The sequence below is a fragment of the Typopeltis vanoorti genome, chromosome 1 (genome assembly GCF_054136105.1).
Source record: "Typopeltis vanoorti isolate ZY-2024b chromosome 1, IOZ_Tvanoo_1.0, whole genome shotgun sequence".
In the NCBI taxonomy this organism is placed as follows: domain Eukaryota; kingdom Metazoa; phylum Arthropoda; class Arachnida; order Uropygi; family Thelyphonidae; genus Typopeltis; species Typopeltis vanoorti.
Window position 1 is genome coordinate 74425138 of NC_143549.1, and position 9446 is coordinate 74434583.

Consider the following 9446-nt stretch of genomic DNA (forward strand, 5'->3'; position numbering starts at 1 on the left):
GCTGACAATGTCAAGTTCTTTCCTAATATCCTCGTTTTTAATATGATATTGCCATTGAAGCCATCTGTTCACACCTCTAATCTTTCTCAGGACTCTCATATCTGCGGTCTATAGTCTTTGGTCAAGTGTTTAACTTCTGACCCAGCTCTCAGATCCATAAGTTAAAACTGGTTTGAACACTGTCTTGTATACAGCTAATTGAGTGTTCCAACTAATTTCGCTCTTATTCCACATGAATTTATTCAATTGACTTCCCACCATACCAGCTTTGCTGATTCTGTTGTCTATTTCTATATTGAATTTACCATCTTCACTAAAAATCGTGCCCAAGTAGCTGAAATGTTTTACTTGTTCCACAGGTTCTCCATTCACAACACAGTTGACATTTTCAATGATTCTGCCTATTTTCATTGTCTTTGTCTTTTTATTGCTGACCTTCATACCATATCTATTACAACAGTTATTCAATTTAGTCAGAGAATCTTGCAGACTTGTAGCGGATTTATTTAGAAGTATAACATCATCCGCATAAAGCAAAGACCTGACATTAACATCTCCAATTTTGATATCATGTTTAATACCACTTTCCTTCATAATGTGATCCATATAGATAATGAATAACAGAGGGGATAATGTACATCCTTGTCTCACACCAGATTTAACATTAAACCATCTTTTTGTACTTCCTTCAATTCTAACTGCTGACTTACAACTCAAATAAAGACTAAGAATTGCTTGATATAATGCCCCATTGAAACCATATAACTGTAGTGTATTGTATAGCTTCTCTCTTGGCACCTTGTCATATGCCTTTTCCAAAATCAACAAAACTTAAATACAGATCTTTGTTATATTCCCATGCTTTCTCGTCTATTTGTCATAAAGTGAAGATCTGATCCTGACTGCCTCTATTTGGCCTGAATCCAGATTGTTCTTCACCCAGCTTTATTTCCACAATTCTTCTCGATCGTTTCTCAAGTATACTTGCATAGATCTTGCCAGGAACACTCAGTAGGGAAATACCTCTGTAATTCTCACATTCAGTTTTATTTCCCTTTTTTATATATGGGTACAATGAGTGCTCTACTCCAATCATCAGGAATTTGTACCTCTGTCCAGGCTTTCTGAACTATGCAGTGCAGCCACTGTAAGATTTTTATACTACCATACTTCAGCATTTCTGGTCGAATATCATCTACTCCTGCTGCCTTTCCGCATTTCAAGCCTTTGATGGCTTTTTGTACTTCAAGTATGGATATGTATTCCTGACTGCATGCCTGGTCAGTGTTTTTTACCACTGTGCTGTCATCACTGCTTGTTTCATTTAGCAGTTTTTCAAAGTAATTACTCCATACTTCAAAGATATCTTTTTCTTCCGTTTTCATGTCACCTTTATCATCTCTAACTCCTTTTACAGAACTGTTTCCTCCATTCCTAAACTTCTTCAACAACCTCCCGAATATTTTGCCACTTCTTGATATTTATTTTATATATTCTTGCCAAAGTCCTCCCATGACTTTTGTTTAGCTAGTTTTACACAGTGTTTAGCATTCTTGGATTTGTCTCTATATTCTCTAAGAGCACAAGCTGACTTATTTGTCAGGAACTTTTGATATGCTTTCTTCTTTTCCTTCACTGCCTCTTTAACTTGCTGTTTCCACCATGGAGTTCTAATTTTTCTATCCTTGCAGACAACTTCACCACATGCCTCTCTAGCTGAGTCAATCAGGACGTTCTTCAAGGCTTGCCACTGAATCTCCAAGGTTTGATTCTTGTTCTCAAACTGTTTCATTTTTTCTTCAATAATCTTTGTGTATTAGACCAGTTTGTGTGTCATCAGTAGTTGTTAAATCTTGGAGAAATTAGTGAGGGACTATATACAATGTTGGCTAGATGAGGGTAATGTTATCTGTAAGAATCAACATGGATTTGTTAAGGGGATGCTCTTGCTTTAGTAATGCGATTGTCTTTTATAATAAAGTGACAAGAGCAGTTGATGAGGGAAAGGTATATACTGCCATTTTTTTTGGATTTTTTGGATTAAAATTCTCTGGATTAGAGATAAGTTTATGATAGATTTGACTATGCTACTAATTAAATATTAGGTTTTATCCTTTATCCAAGTGTTAGCAAAAAAGTTTGCACCTGAAGTACCTTCAGAACTGGGGCAACTCGTGGTAAAGGTGGTATAAGTTCTCCAGAGAATTTTAATAATAGAGTGTGACACCCTTTGGCAACTCGTATAGGTAAAGATGACTTCTCCATTACTTCTGCCTTAGTGTCACCACCTCTGGGTTTGGCTGCCACTGATGAGACCTCAATAAAGGTCGAAACCGGTCTGGGTAGTGACCCTTTCCTTAATGCATAGCATTATACATGTCCACAAGCAGATGTGCTTTGCATTATGGGAGATACTAAGGAAAGTGAGGAGAACTTATACCACCTTTACCACGAGTTTCCCCAGTCCTGAAAGTACTTCAGTTCAAACTTTGTTTGCTGACACTTGGATAAAGGATAAAACCTGATATTGAAAATTTCATTAATAAGTTTGTTCTGTCCTTGAAGATTTACATTTAATTCGTTCAAACATTGAATAATGTCAATGCAAAATGCAAAGTTGTACATTCAATCTTTGTCATTAAATTCTGGAAACAGGTTGTCTTTCATCTCCAAGAATAACTGAATCAAAATCCAGTTAGAAATAATTATTTTGGACTTGTTAATCTTTTTATGTCTCTGGATAATAATCATGATTTCATATGTATAGACAGCCTTGTCTATACATATGAAATATATATAGACAAGGCTCAAGCTCAATCTGTTGTTATACTGATGATCTTTTCTATTGGGATATGTTGATTAAGAACTGTTTTCAGTTCCATGTATATATCTTTTCTGGTAGGTAATTCCTTTCATTGTAACTAAAGATGCAAATTCTTCATGATGTTAAAATTTGAATCTGTTCCTCTCAAAAAGACAGCAAGTTGTGCGGTATCACTAATATCACAACTTTCGTCCAAAGCCAAAGAAATCCATTCTAAGGGGTAAAAAGGGAGGGGGAGTGCTATTGATGATAGAGAAAGAGTTATGTCCATACAAGGTAGAGATGCAAGAGGGAAATGGGGCCAGTGGTTTTGAGGCAATATGGTGTGAGATAGAGGTGAATAGAATCAAATACTTGGTGGGATGTTGTTATAGACCTGGTAATGTGGATGGTGGTGATAGTGAAATGTATAGTCAAGTAAGCCAAGCAAATAAGAAAAGGGTGATCATTATGGGTGATTTTAATTATGGCAATATAGATTGGAATGAAGAGATAGCAACTAGAAGTAAAGAAAATTAGTTTCTTGAGTTTTTGAGGGATAACTACCTCAGACAGTATGTAACAGAGGGCACAAGAGGATTAAGGGTCTTGGATATAGTCATCTCATCGGAGGATGTAATTATCAATGAGGTATCAAATCATCCACCAATTGGTGAAAGTGACCATGAGGTGATTACTTGGGTGGTTGCCAGCAGTGCAAGGACCCCTGTGAAAAAAGGGTATATGTGGAACTACAAGGGGGGTGATTATGAAGAGCTCAGGAGACAGCTTGCAGGTGTAGCATGGAATGAGGAGTTAGCTGGAAAACAGATCAATGCAGCTTGGGGGATTTTCAAAAAATATTTAGTAGATGCAATGTCTAAATGTATACCATGGGTGAGAAGGTTAAATAAGGTAGGTGTGAGATGGATGAATAAAGAGATTAAGCATGCAATACAGAGAAAAAGGGCATTGTGGAGGCAGCATAAGAGAAGTGGAAGTAACCAATTTCATGAGGTCTACAAAGACCAGGCAAGGAGGGTGACTTGGTTGGTGAGAGTAGCTAAAAAGAGGTATGAACAGCAGTTAGCTAATGAAGCTAAAAAGAATCCTAGGGAGTTCTTTCGATATGTAGCCAGCAAAAGAAAGAATGATTATGGAAGGATGACATTGATTGGAGGAAATGGTATAAAGACAGCTGTTGCAGAATGTGTGGTGGAGATACTTAATGAGCAGTTCATAAAGATCTTTCAATCTTGTGAATGTGACTTCATGGAGAGATTAAGAGCAGTTGATGATGGGGAGGAGAGACTGACTGTAAGTGAGCAAGAGGTGTTTGGGGAGTTGAGTAAACTAGATGTAAATAAGGCTGTGGGACTTGATAATATATCACCGCGTATTCTGAAGGAATGTGCCAGAGAGTTGACACCTGCCTTGACATATTTTTTAATACGAGTCTTGCACTCGATCAAGTCCCTAAAGAGTGGAAGGAGGGCAAGATTGTGCCACTTCATAAAGGAGGTGATCGAACTCAAGCATCAAACTATAGGCCTATCTCTGTGTGTCAGGTGTTGTGGTTAAGTTGTTGGAGAAGCTTGTGAGAAATAGGATCCAGAGTTGGGTTGACAACAATGGTATAATCTTTGATGGACAGCATGGATTTGCTAAAGGGAGTTCGTGTTTTAGTAATCTACTTACTTATTACAAAAAAGTGACTACTTCCGTGGACAGAGGAGAAGGATACACAGTAATATACTTGGATTTCGCAAAAGCTTTTGATAGAGTACCTCATGATAAGTTGACAGTCAAACTAGAGCAGATGCGGTTGGATATTAGATTAGTGCATTGGATTGGAGACTGGCTATCTGATAGGTATCAACAAGTTGTGTATGGGGGTGCAATATCCAGGAAAAGGAAAGTCACTAGTGGAGTGCCTCAGGGACCTGTTTTAGGGCCATTACTATTTAACTTGTATATTAATGATATTGGCGAAGATTTGGATGGAGATATTCAGTTGTTTGCAGATGATGCAAAGTTGGGACGAACCATAAAGAGTAGTGAAGAAGTTGTGGCTTTGCAAGAAGACTTGAATAAATTGAGTGATTGGGCAAGCAAATGGGGATGTGAGTTCAATGTTGCAAAATGTAAGGTTTTAAAATTTGGAAAACGAAGATGGGATGCAGAATTTATGCTTGGTGAGAATATATTGTTGGAAGTAGAGGAAATAAGAGATCTGGGGGTGATAGTGGATAAGGATCTAAAATTTAGAGGGCACATCGCCAAAATTGTGAAGACAACACAAAGACTTCTGGGAATGATGTGGAGGATACTGACGTGTACAAGTAGGGAGATTCTTGTTCCATTGTATAAGGCTTTGATTAGGCCACACATGGACTATTGTGCCCAGATTTGGTCACCTGGTTTTCAGAAGGATGAAGATATGTTGGAAAGGGTCCAAAGGTGACTGACTAAGGTAGTTTCTGACCTCTGGAATGTCGAGTATGAGGAAAGATTGAAAAGATGTAATTTGCAGAGTCTAGTGGAGAGAAGGAAGAGGGGAGATATGATAGAAACCTACAAGTTGGTAAGGGGTTGTTATAGGATCAATGGTGGAGAAGTTCTACAGAGAATAGTGGGAGATCAGGGGAGAACCAGAGGTCAACCCTGGAAACTGTATAAAGAGGGTGTGAGTAGGGGAGTGAGAGGCAGGTTTTTTTCATGCAGAGTTGTGAGTGATTGGAATGCCTTGCCTGAGAGTGTGGTGTCTGCAAGGAGTTTGAATGTGTTTAAGACGCGGTATGATGAGATGTGTGTGAGATAAAAGGACCTCCTAGATGAGTCTTTGACTCCATGAGGTCTTGTTTAATAATAATAATAATAATAAGTTAGAAATATGTACCTGCAAAATTTCCTGAATACTTTGCGAAAGATCATCAATCCTTGTGAGTGTAAATTGTGACAAGCTGATTTTCGAAATAATATGCATATATATTTTATCAGGGAAAGCGACATCTACTACTGCTAGTAAACATTCTTTTATTATTTCTCCATCAGAGAATGATTTCATTCTTTTTGCCAAAATTCCTCCTCTCCCCTCGATGAATCTTGATAGACTTTGTGTTTCTTAGGAAGGACCTCCCACGATAAGTCTTTTGACTCCATGGAGACCTGTATAATAATAATAATAATTTTATGTAGCTTGCACGAACTGCAAGCTACATAAAAAGGTTATTGTGAGCTGCATGTGGCCCTTGGGCCGTGGGTTGCTCATCACTGCTCTGGAGGACTGCTGCAATGCTGAGAAGTACATTGACCAACAGAAATAAGTGAGGGGGGAGTTGAGTCTATCATATAAAACCATATTCTATCTGTACTACTATGCTTAGATCCATTCAAGGAGATTTGAAGAGGATGAAGAACTTTGGAGAGGGTTCAAATGGAGTTAAAATGATATTATTATCATCAGACCATGGAGTCAAAAGACTCATCATAGGAAGTCTGAATTTTCATGCAAAAAAGATCATCAAACTATGCCTAAAACTCATTTACAGTTTCCACACTCTCAGGCAATGCACTCATCAACCACTCTCCATGCAAAGAACCTGTTCTTCACTCCCTTGCATTATACAGCATCTAGGGATGACATCTTGTTCTACTCTTGTCTTCCTCTGCTCTATGAAAAAAATCCTTAACATTAATCTGCTAACAACCTGAACAACTGATAATCATATCCCTCTCCTTCTTCTATTCACGTCTATGTAATTTGCATTCCCACAGTCTGTTTTTATATCCTACATTTCCAGAGATATGACACTAAATGAATCTTCTCAGGACCTTCCTTGTGATATCTTCATCCCTTCGAAAACCATGTGATGAGATCTGTGTACAATGTATTCCATATATGTCCTGAGCAAGGCCTTATACAAGTGAACCATGGCCTCTTTACTTCTGCTTATTAAGGTCTTCCTCATCATTGTCATAATTATAATCTCACTGTTTATCAGTGTAACCCCTAAACTTCAAGTTTCTGTCCACCATCAATCCCTTTTTCTCTCTTCTCTTCCTCCTCCTTCAAAATTTTCCCATTAATTATATACTTGCATTCCCCTTCCCTTTCCCTTTTTCTACCAAATTTGAAGACCTTACACTTTGCAACATCAACCTGTCAGCTGTACTCCTTGTTGTTCCAACTTTGCATCATTTGCTAACAGTTGAATATATCCAGTTCCTGTTCCAGTATCATTAATGTTCAAGTTAAACAATAATGGTTCCAGAACAGACTTCTGCAGCACTCCACTAGTGACTTTTCTCTTTTGAGATACCATTTCCCCATACACAACCTGCTGATAGCCAATCACCTATCCAACTTACTAGTCTCTTATCCAATTCATTGCAGTTTAGTTATCAGTTAGTTGTACAGTAATCTATGAAAGGCTTTTGAAAAATCAAAGTATAGTAGCGTATATACATCTCCTTCATCCAGTGAATTTTCCCCCTTATAGGACATAAGCAGATTTCTTAAACCTGACCTCTCCTTAATAAAACAATGCTGACATAATAGAGAATACTACTATTATCAACCAATTCTGAAGTTTAACCCTCACCAACCTATCAACAAATTATCCATAATCCCACACATAAACTGGTCTTTAATTTGTTGCTTCAGTCTTATCTCCTCCTTTGGGAAGTGGAACAATTTTACTCTCTTTCCACTCCTTTGGAACTTGGTATGTTGCAAGACTCATGTTAAACAGATATTGCTATTCCCTCTGGCATTCCTTTAAGACATGCAGTGATAAGTTGTCAATTCTTATTGCCTTATTTACATAAATCCTCATATACTTAATTCTCACTCACTATCAGTCTCTCCTCCATCATATCCCCTCTACGCTTGAACTCCTCATGATGCTGCATTCATGAGAATGAAATATACCCATAAACTCATTGAATCTTATGTAGCAATTATCAGTCTACCATTTTCATTTATCGATATTATTCCTTCCCATTGCTCATAATAATCGTTGTTTGAAGCTATCCTTAGAACATAGTGGCAGATTGTAGATGAAATATTGGATTATAATTTTTAACTGTCATATTTTAAAAGAAGACACTTTGTATTCATTTAGACATTACTTCAGCATTTCTTGGCTTTAAAATTATTTTTTGAATATGAAAGTGAAGCTTCATACTTTAAGAGGACTTTTATTGGTATAAGGATATTGGTTAAAGTTTCACCTCCTCATAAACATAGTAATTTATCATTTCAGAAGAACTACATAATGATATGATATACGTTTTAAATTATTTTTCATTCTTTACTTAAAGACAACTTACAAACTCAAGAAGCTTATCAGCCTATCCAAAAAAGGATTATTACAGACATCATGCTTTAATGCAGGATTCAAGCCTTCACTCCATTGAATGAACAAGCAGTTAGCAGCTATACCACCAAGTCTGGTGATTTTTTTAAATAAAATTATGTTGCACTATAGAAATAACTTGAGTCTCATTATATTAGAAATCTGAAGACATATTAATCTCATGGAAGCATATACAATTGTATATATGTTGAATCTCTTTAATCTGTATTCTCAAAATAAATACAAAATTAATAAAAATATTAATATAATATTCTCAGCATATTATACAATATTTGTGATAACAAAATCTGTCATGATTTTACAGTTTGATTGGATTTTAGCATAGTACAATTTTCATTTTTTATTATTTATTTAATGACAACTCTTATAAACTCAAGAAGCTATTAGCCTATATCTGTGCATTAATGCTGAAAAGCATGAACAATTGTAAATATTATTTACAATTGTAATATAATTTCTTTGATCTGTATTCTCGGTTTTCTCAAAATATATGGTATTTGTGATAACAAAATTTTATCATTATGTTACGCTGTTTTATTTTATTTTATTTTAATTTAGTAGAGTAGAGTCTCATTATGTCTTTATAAATGTTACTAGTACTGTTTGCAGTATTTGTGATAATAAAATCTGTCATGGTTTTTACAGTATATGATTGAATTTTAATAGAGTACATGTATGTATCTGCTTTTAATAGTTTTTATACTTTTATTAGTTAAAGACAACCCAAAAGAATTCTATCATTATGCTGCAAGTAAAAGAAAGATAGAATGAATTTGAAAGAATAACTCTACTGAATGCAGATGGCCTGTGGATGACTGATGCAGAAGTGATTGTTCAGCTAATGATCAGAAATTTTGCTAAAAGCTATCAACCTGGTATATGTAACATTGAACTCGCCACTACCTCTTCAGTGTACGAGGAAACTCATGTGGATGAGGAGGAAGTACTGGAGCTGTTTCACAAACTGAATAAGAATTCTGCATAGGAACTGATGGGATATCAGCATGGATGCTTAAAGCATTCAGCTGAACTGGCTACTCCCCTGACCAAGATGTAATTTGGTAATCCCAGTGCACAAGTGTGGTTTAAAGACCAATCTATCCAACTAACAACTAATCAGTATCTCAAGAATGTGGTGGTAAAGATTTTAGAAAGGTTGGATGGGCTTGCATTCAGAAATGGGATGACAGAGAATCTCAGCTTTGCAGTGAACAGCATGGGTTTATCTAAGGGAAGGTTATGTTTTAGCAACTTGCTCACAT

At 36.4% G+C, this 9446-nt stretch overlaps 1 protein-coding gene across 1 annotated transcript in view; it reads left to right on the plus strand.

The window, feature by feature from the left end:
• The window catches only part of LOC150110094 (uncharacterized), a 119046-nt gene extending 110242 nt beyond the window's left edge, over positions 1 to 8804 (plus strand). Inside the window, exon 5 of the mRNA XM_090391359.1 lies at positions 8129 to 8804. The gene's annotated coding sequence lies outside the window, so the exon portion shown is untranslated. The remainder of the gene's footprint in view (positions 1 to 8128) is intronic.
• The last annotated feature ends 642 nt before the right edge of the window (positions 8805 to 9446 follow it).